The sequence below is a fragment of the Leptodactylus fuscus genome, chromosome 10 (genome assembly GCF_031893055.1).
Source record: "Leptodactylus fuscus isolate aLepFus1 chromosome 10, aLepFus1.hap2, whole genome shotgun sequence".
NCBI classification, from domain to species: domain Eukaryota; kingdom Metazoa; phylum Chordata; class Amphibia; order Anura; family Leptodactylidae; genus Leptodactylus; species Leptodactylus fuscus.
Genome location: NC_134274.1, coordinates 10,139,347 through 10,149,473, shown reverse-complemented (window position 1 = coordinate 10,149,473; position 10,127 = coordinate 10,139,347).

The following is a 10,127-nucleotide window of genomic DNA, read 5'->3' as shown; positions in this document are numbered from 1 at the left end:
GCAGGACTGTGTATCCGGTTTCACTGCAAACAGGCAGAAGACGCTCACGGGCAGTCACTGACCGCCGGGTTTTCGTCCCCTGTCCATTTTCTCGGGGAAGAAGACAGAAACCCGCCAGACTGCTAAATCAGAGACCGGGCGCAGGTGTGAACCTGCCCTAACCTGTCAGGGAGTAGATATGGGTGGATGTCGCAAGAGTCAATATTTGTGACATTCATCCACCAATTTAGTTTTGGAACGTATTTGTTCAATCTGAACTGAAAATGATTGTATTATACTCCAGGGTCTCCACAGCAAGTTCTCTATCTTTGGTCCTCTTCAGGACTCTTCTGTGATGTCAAGGTCCAGGGAGGCTGCTGAGGTCTGTGACTGGGCCTCAGCGGTCACATAGGAAACACCAACATCATGATGCTTGTGGCAAAGTGCCCTGACATTTGCCCACCCACTTGACCTCTGTGGCCCAATCAAAGGCCTTTGCAATGACCCCCGGGGTGTGTGATTTCAAAGACGAGACCACAAGAACCCATGAGCAAGCCCAGGTCACTTTGGGTCTCAGCAGTGATCCCCAGGTGCAGGACATCATAGAAGAGCACCAGATGCTGAAAAGAAGAAGATACAGAGATCTGGACACCACTACAAGGCACAAAAGAGGTAACGGAACGTGAGTATAAATGTTTTTTTGGTTTTTTTTTGTTACCACCCCTAGGCCTTTTATAATTTGGAGTTTGAAGAGACGGCAGTGGCCATTTTAGTTAATTCGAAATGAATCCTAAATTGGTTAGTTCTGTTAAAAAAAAAAAAAAAAAAAAAACCTGAACAATTTGGAATATTTAGTTTCACCAGGATCGTTGCGAACCAATTTTCCCATCTCTAGTGGCTTAATTCTGGAGATATTGTAAGGACAGAGAAGACCAATTAGTAGAGAATTACAATAGTCAAGACAAGAGAGAATCAAGTTCTGGAGATGTTTTTGAGGTGCAGGTGGCTCAAAATGTGGTTGAAGGACAGGTCTGCGTCAAATACAACCCCGAGACGTTGTGCATGCTGTCTTGGTGTTATGGAAAGACCAGAGTCGGAAATGGAGATATCAGGGATGGGTCAATAAGTAGATGGTGGAAATACCAGAGCCTCCATTTTTGAAGGATTGAGTCAGATAAAGAAGACGATGTTGGAGTCAGCAGAGAGAGAGTCCCTGGCATATGATGGGGTGATGGAATGGGAGGACATATATAGTTGGGTGACATCAGTATGAAGACGGGACCGAGAGCCAAGTCTGGTGATGGTATGGCTACAATGCCTACGACTCGGCCCATATTCCCAGTTGTGCCACCATCACCAAATGTGACCGGGTCTTCCAGGGATAAGACCTGTTTGTCAAAGTTTTAATAACTCAGGCCTAACAAGCCACCGTGATGAATGTTAATAGCCACGGACTCTGACAGCGCTGACATCAAGCTGTTGTTTTTCTCCAGACGTGTGAGCAGTTCTCGACACAAAGTGGCCTATGTACATCAGCAGTCCCCCATTGTCATTCATCATCCCATATTACACGCACTCAGTAATGGTTTACGACTGTCCGCTCCGCCATAAATCACTTCCTGCAAAAACAAAACCCGCAGGAACTAAGTCTAAACCAGGGAATGTCAAGTGCTGCCTGCGTGCAGAATTCCTGTCCATGGCTGCCGTCCTCCAGCTACATCACTGCAGATCTTTATCTCCGTGACTTGATGGAGGTGCCATAAAAATAAAGTGCTGAGGTGCTTTGTCTCAAAATACATTACACCGCCAAAATAAATTCTGCAAAGATTAATATTTCCAGAGCGGTGTGTGGATCCGTCAGCTCTCCTTCAATGTCTATTTTGGGGCCTTAGGTTCGAATTCGACCAAGGGGTCTGTATGTTCTCCTCCAGTTCGTGTGGTTTTTTTTTTGGGTACTCTGCAGTGGCCTAACTAGGTACGGCGGGGCCCTGTGGCTAGCTTTTGACATGCCCCCCCCCCCAACCAACGCCCACCGAAGACCCCGACCAATCCCACATTTCTGCGCTCTCTATTATACCCCATAATGGCCCCTGCACACAGTATTATGCCCCATAGTGGCCCCTGCACACAGTATTATCCCCATAGTGGCCCCTGCACACAGTATTATGTCCCATAGTGGCCCCTGTGCACAGTATTATCCCCCATAGTGGCCCCAGTACACAGTATTATACCCCATAGTGGCCCCTGCACACAGTATTATGCCCCATAGTGGCCCCTGCACACAGTATTATGTCCCATAGTAGTCCCTGCACACAGTATTATGTCCCATAGTGGCCCCTGCACACAGTATTATGTCCCATAGTGGCCCCTGCACACAGTATTATGCCCCATAGTGGCCCCTGCACACAGTATTATGTCCCATAGTGGCCCCTACACACAGTATTATGTCCCATAGTGGCCCCTGCACACAGTATTATGTCCCATAGTGGCCCCTGCACACAGTATTATGCCCCATAGTGGCCCCTGCACACAGTATTATGCCCCATAGTGGCCCCTGCACACAGTATTATGCCCCATAGTGGCCCCTGCACACAGTATTATACCCCATAGTGGCCCCTGCACACAGTATTATGTCCCATAGTGGCCCCTGCACACAGTATTATGCCCCATAGTGGCCCCTGCACACAGTATTATGCCCCATAGTGGCCCCTGCACACAGTATTATGCCCCATAGTGGCCCCTGCACACAGTATTATGCCCCATAGTGGCCCCTGCACACAGTATTAACCCCATAGTGGCCCCTGCACACAGTATTATGTCCCATAGTGGCCCCTGCACACAGTATTATGTCCCATAGTGGCCCCTGCACACAGTAGTATGCCCCATAGTGGCCCCTGCACACAGTATTATCCCCCATAGTGGCCCCTGCACACAGTATTATGTCCCATAGTGGCCCCTGCACACAGTATTATGCCCCATAGTGGCTCCTACACACAGTAATATGCCCCATAGTGGCCCCTGCACACAGTATTATCCCCATAGTGGCCCCTGCACACAGTATTATCCCTATAGTGGCCCCTGCACACAGTATTATGCCCCATAGTGGCCCCTGCACACAGTATTATGTCCCATAGTGGCCCCTGCACACAGTATTATGTCCCATAGTGGCCCCTGCACACAGTATTATGTCACATAGTGGCCCCTGCACACAGTATTATGTCCCATAGTGGCCCCTGCACACAGTATTATGTCCCATAGTGGCCCCTGCACACAGTATTATCCCCCATAGTGGTCCCTGCACACAGTATTATCCCCCATAGTGGTCCCTGCACACAGTATTATGTCCCATAGTGTCCCCTGCACACAGTATTATGTCCCATAGTGGCCCCTGCACACAGTATTATGTCCCATAGTGGCCCCTGCACACAGTATTATAGCAAATAGTGACCCCTTCACTCAGTATTATCCCCATAGTGGCCCCTGCACACAGTATTATGCCCCATAGTGGCTCCTACACACAGTAATATGCCCCATAGTGGCCCCTGCACACAGTATTATCCCCATAGTGGCCCCTGCACACAGTATTATGCCCCATAGTGGCCCCTGCACACAGTATTATGTCCCATAGTGGCCCCTGCACACAGTATTATGTCCCATAGTGGCCCCTGCACACAGTATTATGTCACATAGTGGCCCCTGCACACAGTATTATGCCCCATAGTGGCCCCTGCACACAGTATTATGTCCCATAGTGGCCCCTGCACACAGTATTATCCCCCATAGTGGTCCCTGCACACAGTATTATGTCCCATAGTGTCCCCTGCACACAGTATTATGTCCCATAGTGGCCCCTGCACACAGTATTATATCCCATAGTGGCCCCTGCACACACTATTATAGCAAATAGTGACCCCTTCACTCAGTATTATGCCCCACTGTGGACACCCATGAACAATTACTATACTCTGGGGTCTTTTCAGACCCCCGAGTATAATAATCGGAGACCGAGAGGGGATAAAAACATAAAAAACAATGCTACTTACCTATCTCCGGCTCCACAGCAGTCCTTGGTGGTGTCGGCCTTCTTCAATGACGTCCGGGACATCACATGACTGGGACATGCGTCCCGGGTCATGTGACGTCATGGAGCATCCAGAAGTAGGCCCAAACCTGCCCGGAGCGCGGAAAGTTAAGTAACATGGTTTTTTATGTTCCCTTACCTCACCTTGGACCTCTGATGAAAAGACTCCCTGAGTATAATAATGATGTTTTTGGGGCCCCCGGCGTCACTTACCGATCCCGGCCCCTGCCAGGATCGGTAAGTAAATAGGGCCAGTTATCGGCTGGAGTTACTACGGCTGTGACATCCTCTATTGTCAGTAGTGGATGCAACGATGGCTCAGTGGTGTCCTCTTTCCCCACGACTTGCCACAAATCCTCAACAATCCCTTTAAGATCAGAGATTCTTTACTCCACATCTTGGCCGCTCCTACCAATCTTGGAGGATTCCGTTGATCCACCTGCATGTAGTACATGTATAATATAAGATATAGATGATAAAATAGACTGGAATTCAAAAACATCAGACGCAGTCCGTCAATCGGTATTTGTGTTGGCGTCGCAAGGAAGAGCCATTAGACAACGACTGGAGCAGAGAAAGAGCAGACTAAGATATGAAGAAAAAACAGCGACTCGCAGAATTAATGGTCGTGCCAAGCCTTTGTTTTCCCTCCATGTAATGTTGGAGCAATGTTTAGTATAAGCCTCCCTACAAGTACATGATTCACTTAGTACGCCGTCCGCTCCGAAATGTCTGCAGCAGATGGGAACCGTCGCTTAATGGCTTCCCGGGATTTCACGTCATAACATATTTTTCCATCTGCAGTCTGTATAGACACTACATACAAGCTCGTCCTTCACCTTCTCTGGGTTTCCTCCGAGCTGTTGGACGGTTCTGCTGACCAGTAGAAATCTCCTCTTCGCAACATAAACATAAAAAGTTAATGAACGTCGTAACACAAGTCATCAATATCCTTCCGTAGGACACCGCTGGTGGGAGGCGCCACTCAATGACCCGGAAAATAGATTGTTTGTTTCTAATTAGTTCGTAGTCCATCTGACGAGACAATAACCGTCATGTCAAACATCTCCTTTACTGGAACAGGTGCAACCTAGGAGTGACCTTCTATTACAGATGGGCAGAGGACCGGAACCAAAAAGTTTCATGCAGTGTTAGACTTAGTGGGAAACTCAGAATTAAAAAAAAAGTTACTTGAAAAATTTGAAATCAAAAATTCGAAAAATGGGAAGGCAAAGGATGACCCTTGGGGGGTGAACAAACAGACTTCTTATGGATCCGTGATATGGCGTTTACTCTCGGCCCTTGCTGTACCTTCAGATGTTTCTAATCTTATTCGGAAGCGCAGCGCAATGTTTTCTCACACATTCATATGAATCAAATGAATTATGGCAGATCACGTGAAGTATTGTGGTACCGTAAGGGTAGACCAGGGGCGCACCGCTAATGAGGTGATTTGAGGTGGCCGCCTCAGGCGGCACCTTCGGTGGGACGGCAATTTTACCTTTTTTTTTTTCTAAACTAATCCAAGACAGGCCGCTCTGAAAACAAACCTAAGCGGACCTGTCCTGGGCTGGCTTAGACCTCTGCGGTGATGCTAAGACATCATCAGGCGTCTTGGACAGAGATGCAGACGTCTTATGCACAGCCGGGTGAAGAAGAGTGAGAAAACTGAAAAGACCCTAGAGTTCATGGGTGGGCTACTTTGGGGCATAATAGAGGTTGGGTGGGCCACTATGGGGCATAATAGAGGTTGGGTGGGGCATTAATAGAGGTTGAAGGCGGCACTGTTTCCCCTGAAACCTCTATTATGCCCCACAGCAGCCCCTGCAATCTTTATTATGCCCCACAGTGGCCCCTGCAACCTCTATTATGCCCCACAGTGGCCCACCCCACCTCTGTTATGCCCTACAGTGCAGGGGTGAGTCTGCTCCTTTCGCCGCCCGAGGCTAACTGCAGAAAGCCGCCCCCCCCCTGCCGGGAGGAGGGGGCGGATCGGGGGCGTGACCGGGCGCATCGGGGGCGTGACCGGGTGAAGGGGGCGAGGCTTAGCCCCGTTCACCGGCAGAGAGTAGGCCCAGAGACTGCCTGCTCTCTGCCTGAGCGTGAGGGGAGGCTGCTGGAGCAGCGCTGCTCCAGTGGCCTCCCCAAACCACCGCTCGGTGATAAGCCAGTCCAGGACAGCTTGTCCTGGACTGGCTTAGGTTAGCAAAAATGCCGCCCTCCCTGAGGCCCTGGCATAGTGCCGCCTGAAGCACTCGCTTCAGGTCGCCTCATGGGAGGTGCGGCACTGCTACAGTGGCCTGTGCAACCTTTATTATGCCCCACAGAGTTCCCTGCAACCTCTATTATTTCCCATAGTGGGCCCTGCAACCTCAATTATTTCCCACAGTCTATTGTGCCACTGTGGGGCATAATACAGGTCGCAGGGGCCGCTGTGGGGCATAATTCCTTGTCTAAGGGACAAAAACCAAAATATCTGCTGGGGTATGTAAACATATTAGCACAACTGTACCTGCAGGGCTGGGGCGATATCTGCATTCTGGTGACTGATTCCCTTTAGTATTACTTATAATTACCAATGGATACATTCTTTATGAGTGGAATTATTAAGTCATTTTTTTGTCATTGATTTGTTACTTTATTTACCTAAAAATTAGCTGACATGTTTACTGGACAATATACCAAATTGTGACCCTGAGAAGCTGAGCTGTCACTTACCTACTTACAGTCACCATTACTCACCTACCTACTCATAAACCGTCCCTAGTTTGTGTATGTGACTAACTGCAGCCATAGAGTACGAAGAATTAGCAGGTTGTCTAACCCTGCGCTCATAAAGTGACATCATCACCAAAAATACATACCAATGAGGGAACATAAACATGACCCCAATGTCTGCTACATGTCAGATACTATTACACAGCAGCCAAAGAATGAAACCGAGCAGTCAAGTGTCTAATGAGGGTCAATTAACATAAACCAGCCGACGCAGACCCTGGACCACTCCTCTTATTGGGGATTGAGGGGGGCCACCACTCATACAAGCTGTATACTGAATTACTGTATTACCTTCACAGTCTGTGAGGCTACAGGAGGATTCTCCGAGGATCTCATGAGTTGTCATCTGTAGGAACTGCTGGACTAGGACTGACATGGTCAAATCAATAAACTTCTGGGTCCTATATATCTGGCACTCTTTGTGGGGCATTCTAAGTTGTACCCTCGATGGGCCGCTCCAGTTATAGGGGCACCCTGCCTGCCACCGTTTATAGGAGCTCTCTCCGACTCTCACTGTTTATAGGGGCGCTCTCTGGATTACAATGTTCATTACTCTAGTTTAATGGAGCGCTCTCAGGATGCTTCTGTTTATCAAGAACTCTTTGGTAGACAGTCTTAAAGGAGCACTTTTTTGTTGACACTATATATGAGGCGCTCTTTGCCTGACATTATGGACACTCTATGGTTGATACTATTTATGGGGCGCTGTATGCTTGACACTATTTAGGAGACATTTGGTCTATGGTTGAGACTATTTATCAGACACTGTTTGGTTGACACTATGTAACATTCTCTGGTTGACTCTCATTATGGAGCACTCTATGGTTGACGGTATCTACACGGCACTCTTTGTTGATACTACTTATGAGGCATTCTTTGGTTGACACCTTTTGGGGGGGCACTCTATGGCTGATCAAGTATATTTGGACCCCTCTCAGACTGACACTCGGTTATAGGGGTACACTCAAGCTGGCCTTTTCAATGGAGACACTCTCTGGTGGTCATTATTGTGTATGGCCAATCTTGAGATTTCAGGATCGTTTTTAAAATCTGATTTTTGATCATTTTCTAGCCGATCCCGATCGTGAAATTTGCTCGATCGCCGATCGGGATCCGATCTTTCCCGATGTTAGCTTCTCCCACAATGATGGGCCAGTAGCCAAGCATTGTGGGAACTAACATGAGACCACCAGCGTTGGACATGATAGATGGACGTTCTGTAAGCAAATGTGAAAAACACTAGGGGGCGCCAAAATATCAATATCTAAATAACATAGTATCATTCTTTTTAACCATTCCAGTAATTTTTTTTTCGGGTTGGGCGACGCCTCCGATTCAACCATGGGACATCCCTTTAAAGGTATAGGTTAGGTATAAACAGCTTGAGAACTTTGCAATTTTTTGAAATGTTTTTGTATTTTTTTGGTTCTTAATGGAGACAATGTTCTAGCATTGTGCTGTGCTCCGCTATACCAGGGCTTTACAGACACAGTGTCAGGCGCATAGCAGAATGGATTATGGATCTGTAAGTCACAACTCATTCCGGTTCAAGAAAACTCAAATGATGCTAATGGGTTAAATACTGGAACCATTGTGGAAAAGAGAGAACATTAATTGACATAATCTTTAAATACCAGTTTGTCCTCGCTATTCACCCGGCTAATCTGCTTATTCAGGGAGAATGGCACCGGTCCAAGGCTTATACCACCACCGTTTCCAAAAACTCTTTGGAATGGGGATTCTGTGGCTCTATTATTACCCAGGCCTGGTCCCCCTCATTTTGTCTCTTTGGATGCCTGTCTGCCTCACAGTCTGGGGGCCCATGTTTTGCTAATTTGTTCCATTCCCATGTGAAAAGGGGACTGTCTGCTTGGAAAGGCGCAAACACTCAGGCACGCACTAGAGCCCGGCTTTATTCACTTAGGAGGAAATTAACTCATTGCTGCTCCTTATTCAAATCCAGGTCAAACAGGGATAGAAAGGGCAATTATTTGTGAATTGTGGCATATTACAGGCGGTGCTTGGCTGTGACCTGGGACATGGGCTGACAATGCAACCCAGACTGCTGAATATCAACCGAGACGATGACTTATATATGTGTCTGCCAAATATGTCACCCCAAATACAATAACTGGGCCGAAAAGTGGCCTTAGGGTGGTCAATATTGGTACGTCAGCCAACCCAACTACATAAAGATTGATAATACACACAGTGATGTCACAGTACAGAGATAATACACACAGAGATGTCACAGTACAGGATAATACACACAGTGATGTCACAGTACAGAGATAATACACACAGTGATGTCACAGTACAGGGATAATACACACAGTGATGTCACAGTACAGGATAATACACACAGTGATGTCACAGTACAGGATAATACACACAGTGATGTCACAGTGCAGGGATAATACACACAGTGATGTCACAGTGCAGGGATAATACACACAGTGATGTCACAGTACAGAGATAATACACACAGTGATGTCACAGTACAGACGTAATACACACAGTGATGTCACAGTACAGAGATAATACACACAGTGATGTCACAGTACAGGGATAATACACACAGTGATGTCACAGTACAGGATAATACACACAGTGATGTCACAGTACAGGATAATACACACAGTGATGTCACAGTACAGGATAATACACACAGTGATGTCACAGTACAGAGATAATACACACAGTGATGTCACAGTACAGGGATAATACACACAGTGATGTCACAGTACAGAGATAATACACACAGTGATGTCACAGTACAGGGATAATACACACAGTGATGTCACAGTACAGAGATAATACACACAGTGATGTCACAGTACAGGATAATACACACAGTGATGTCACAGTACAGAGATAATACACACAGTGATGTCACAGTACAGAGATAATACACACAGTGATGTCACAGTACAGGGATAATACACACAGTGATGTCACAGTACAGGATAATACACACAGTGATGTCACAGTACAGGGATAATACACACAGTGATGTCACAGTACAGAGATAATACACACAGTGATGTCACAGTACAGGATAATACACACAGTGATGTCACAGTACAGGATAATACACACAGTGATGTCACAGTACAGGATAATATACACAGTGATGTCACAGTACAGAGATAATACACACAGTGATGTCACAGTACAGAGATAATACACACAGTGATGTCACAGTACAGAGATAATACACACAGTGATGTCACAGTACAGGGATAATATACACAGTGATGTCACAGTACAGGATAATACACACAGTGAT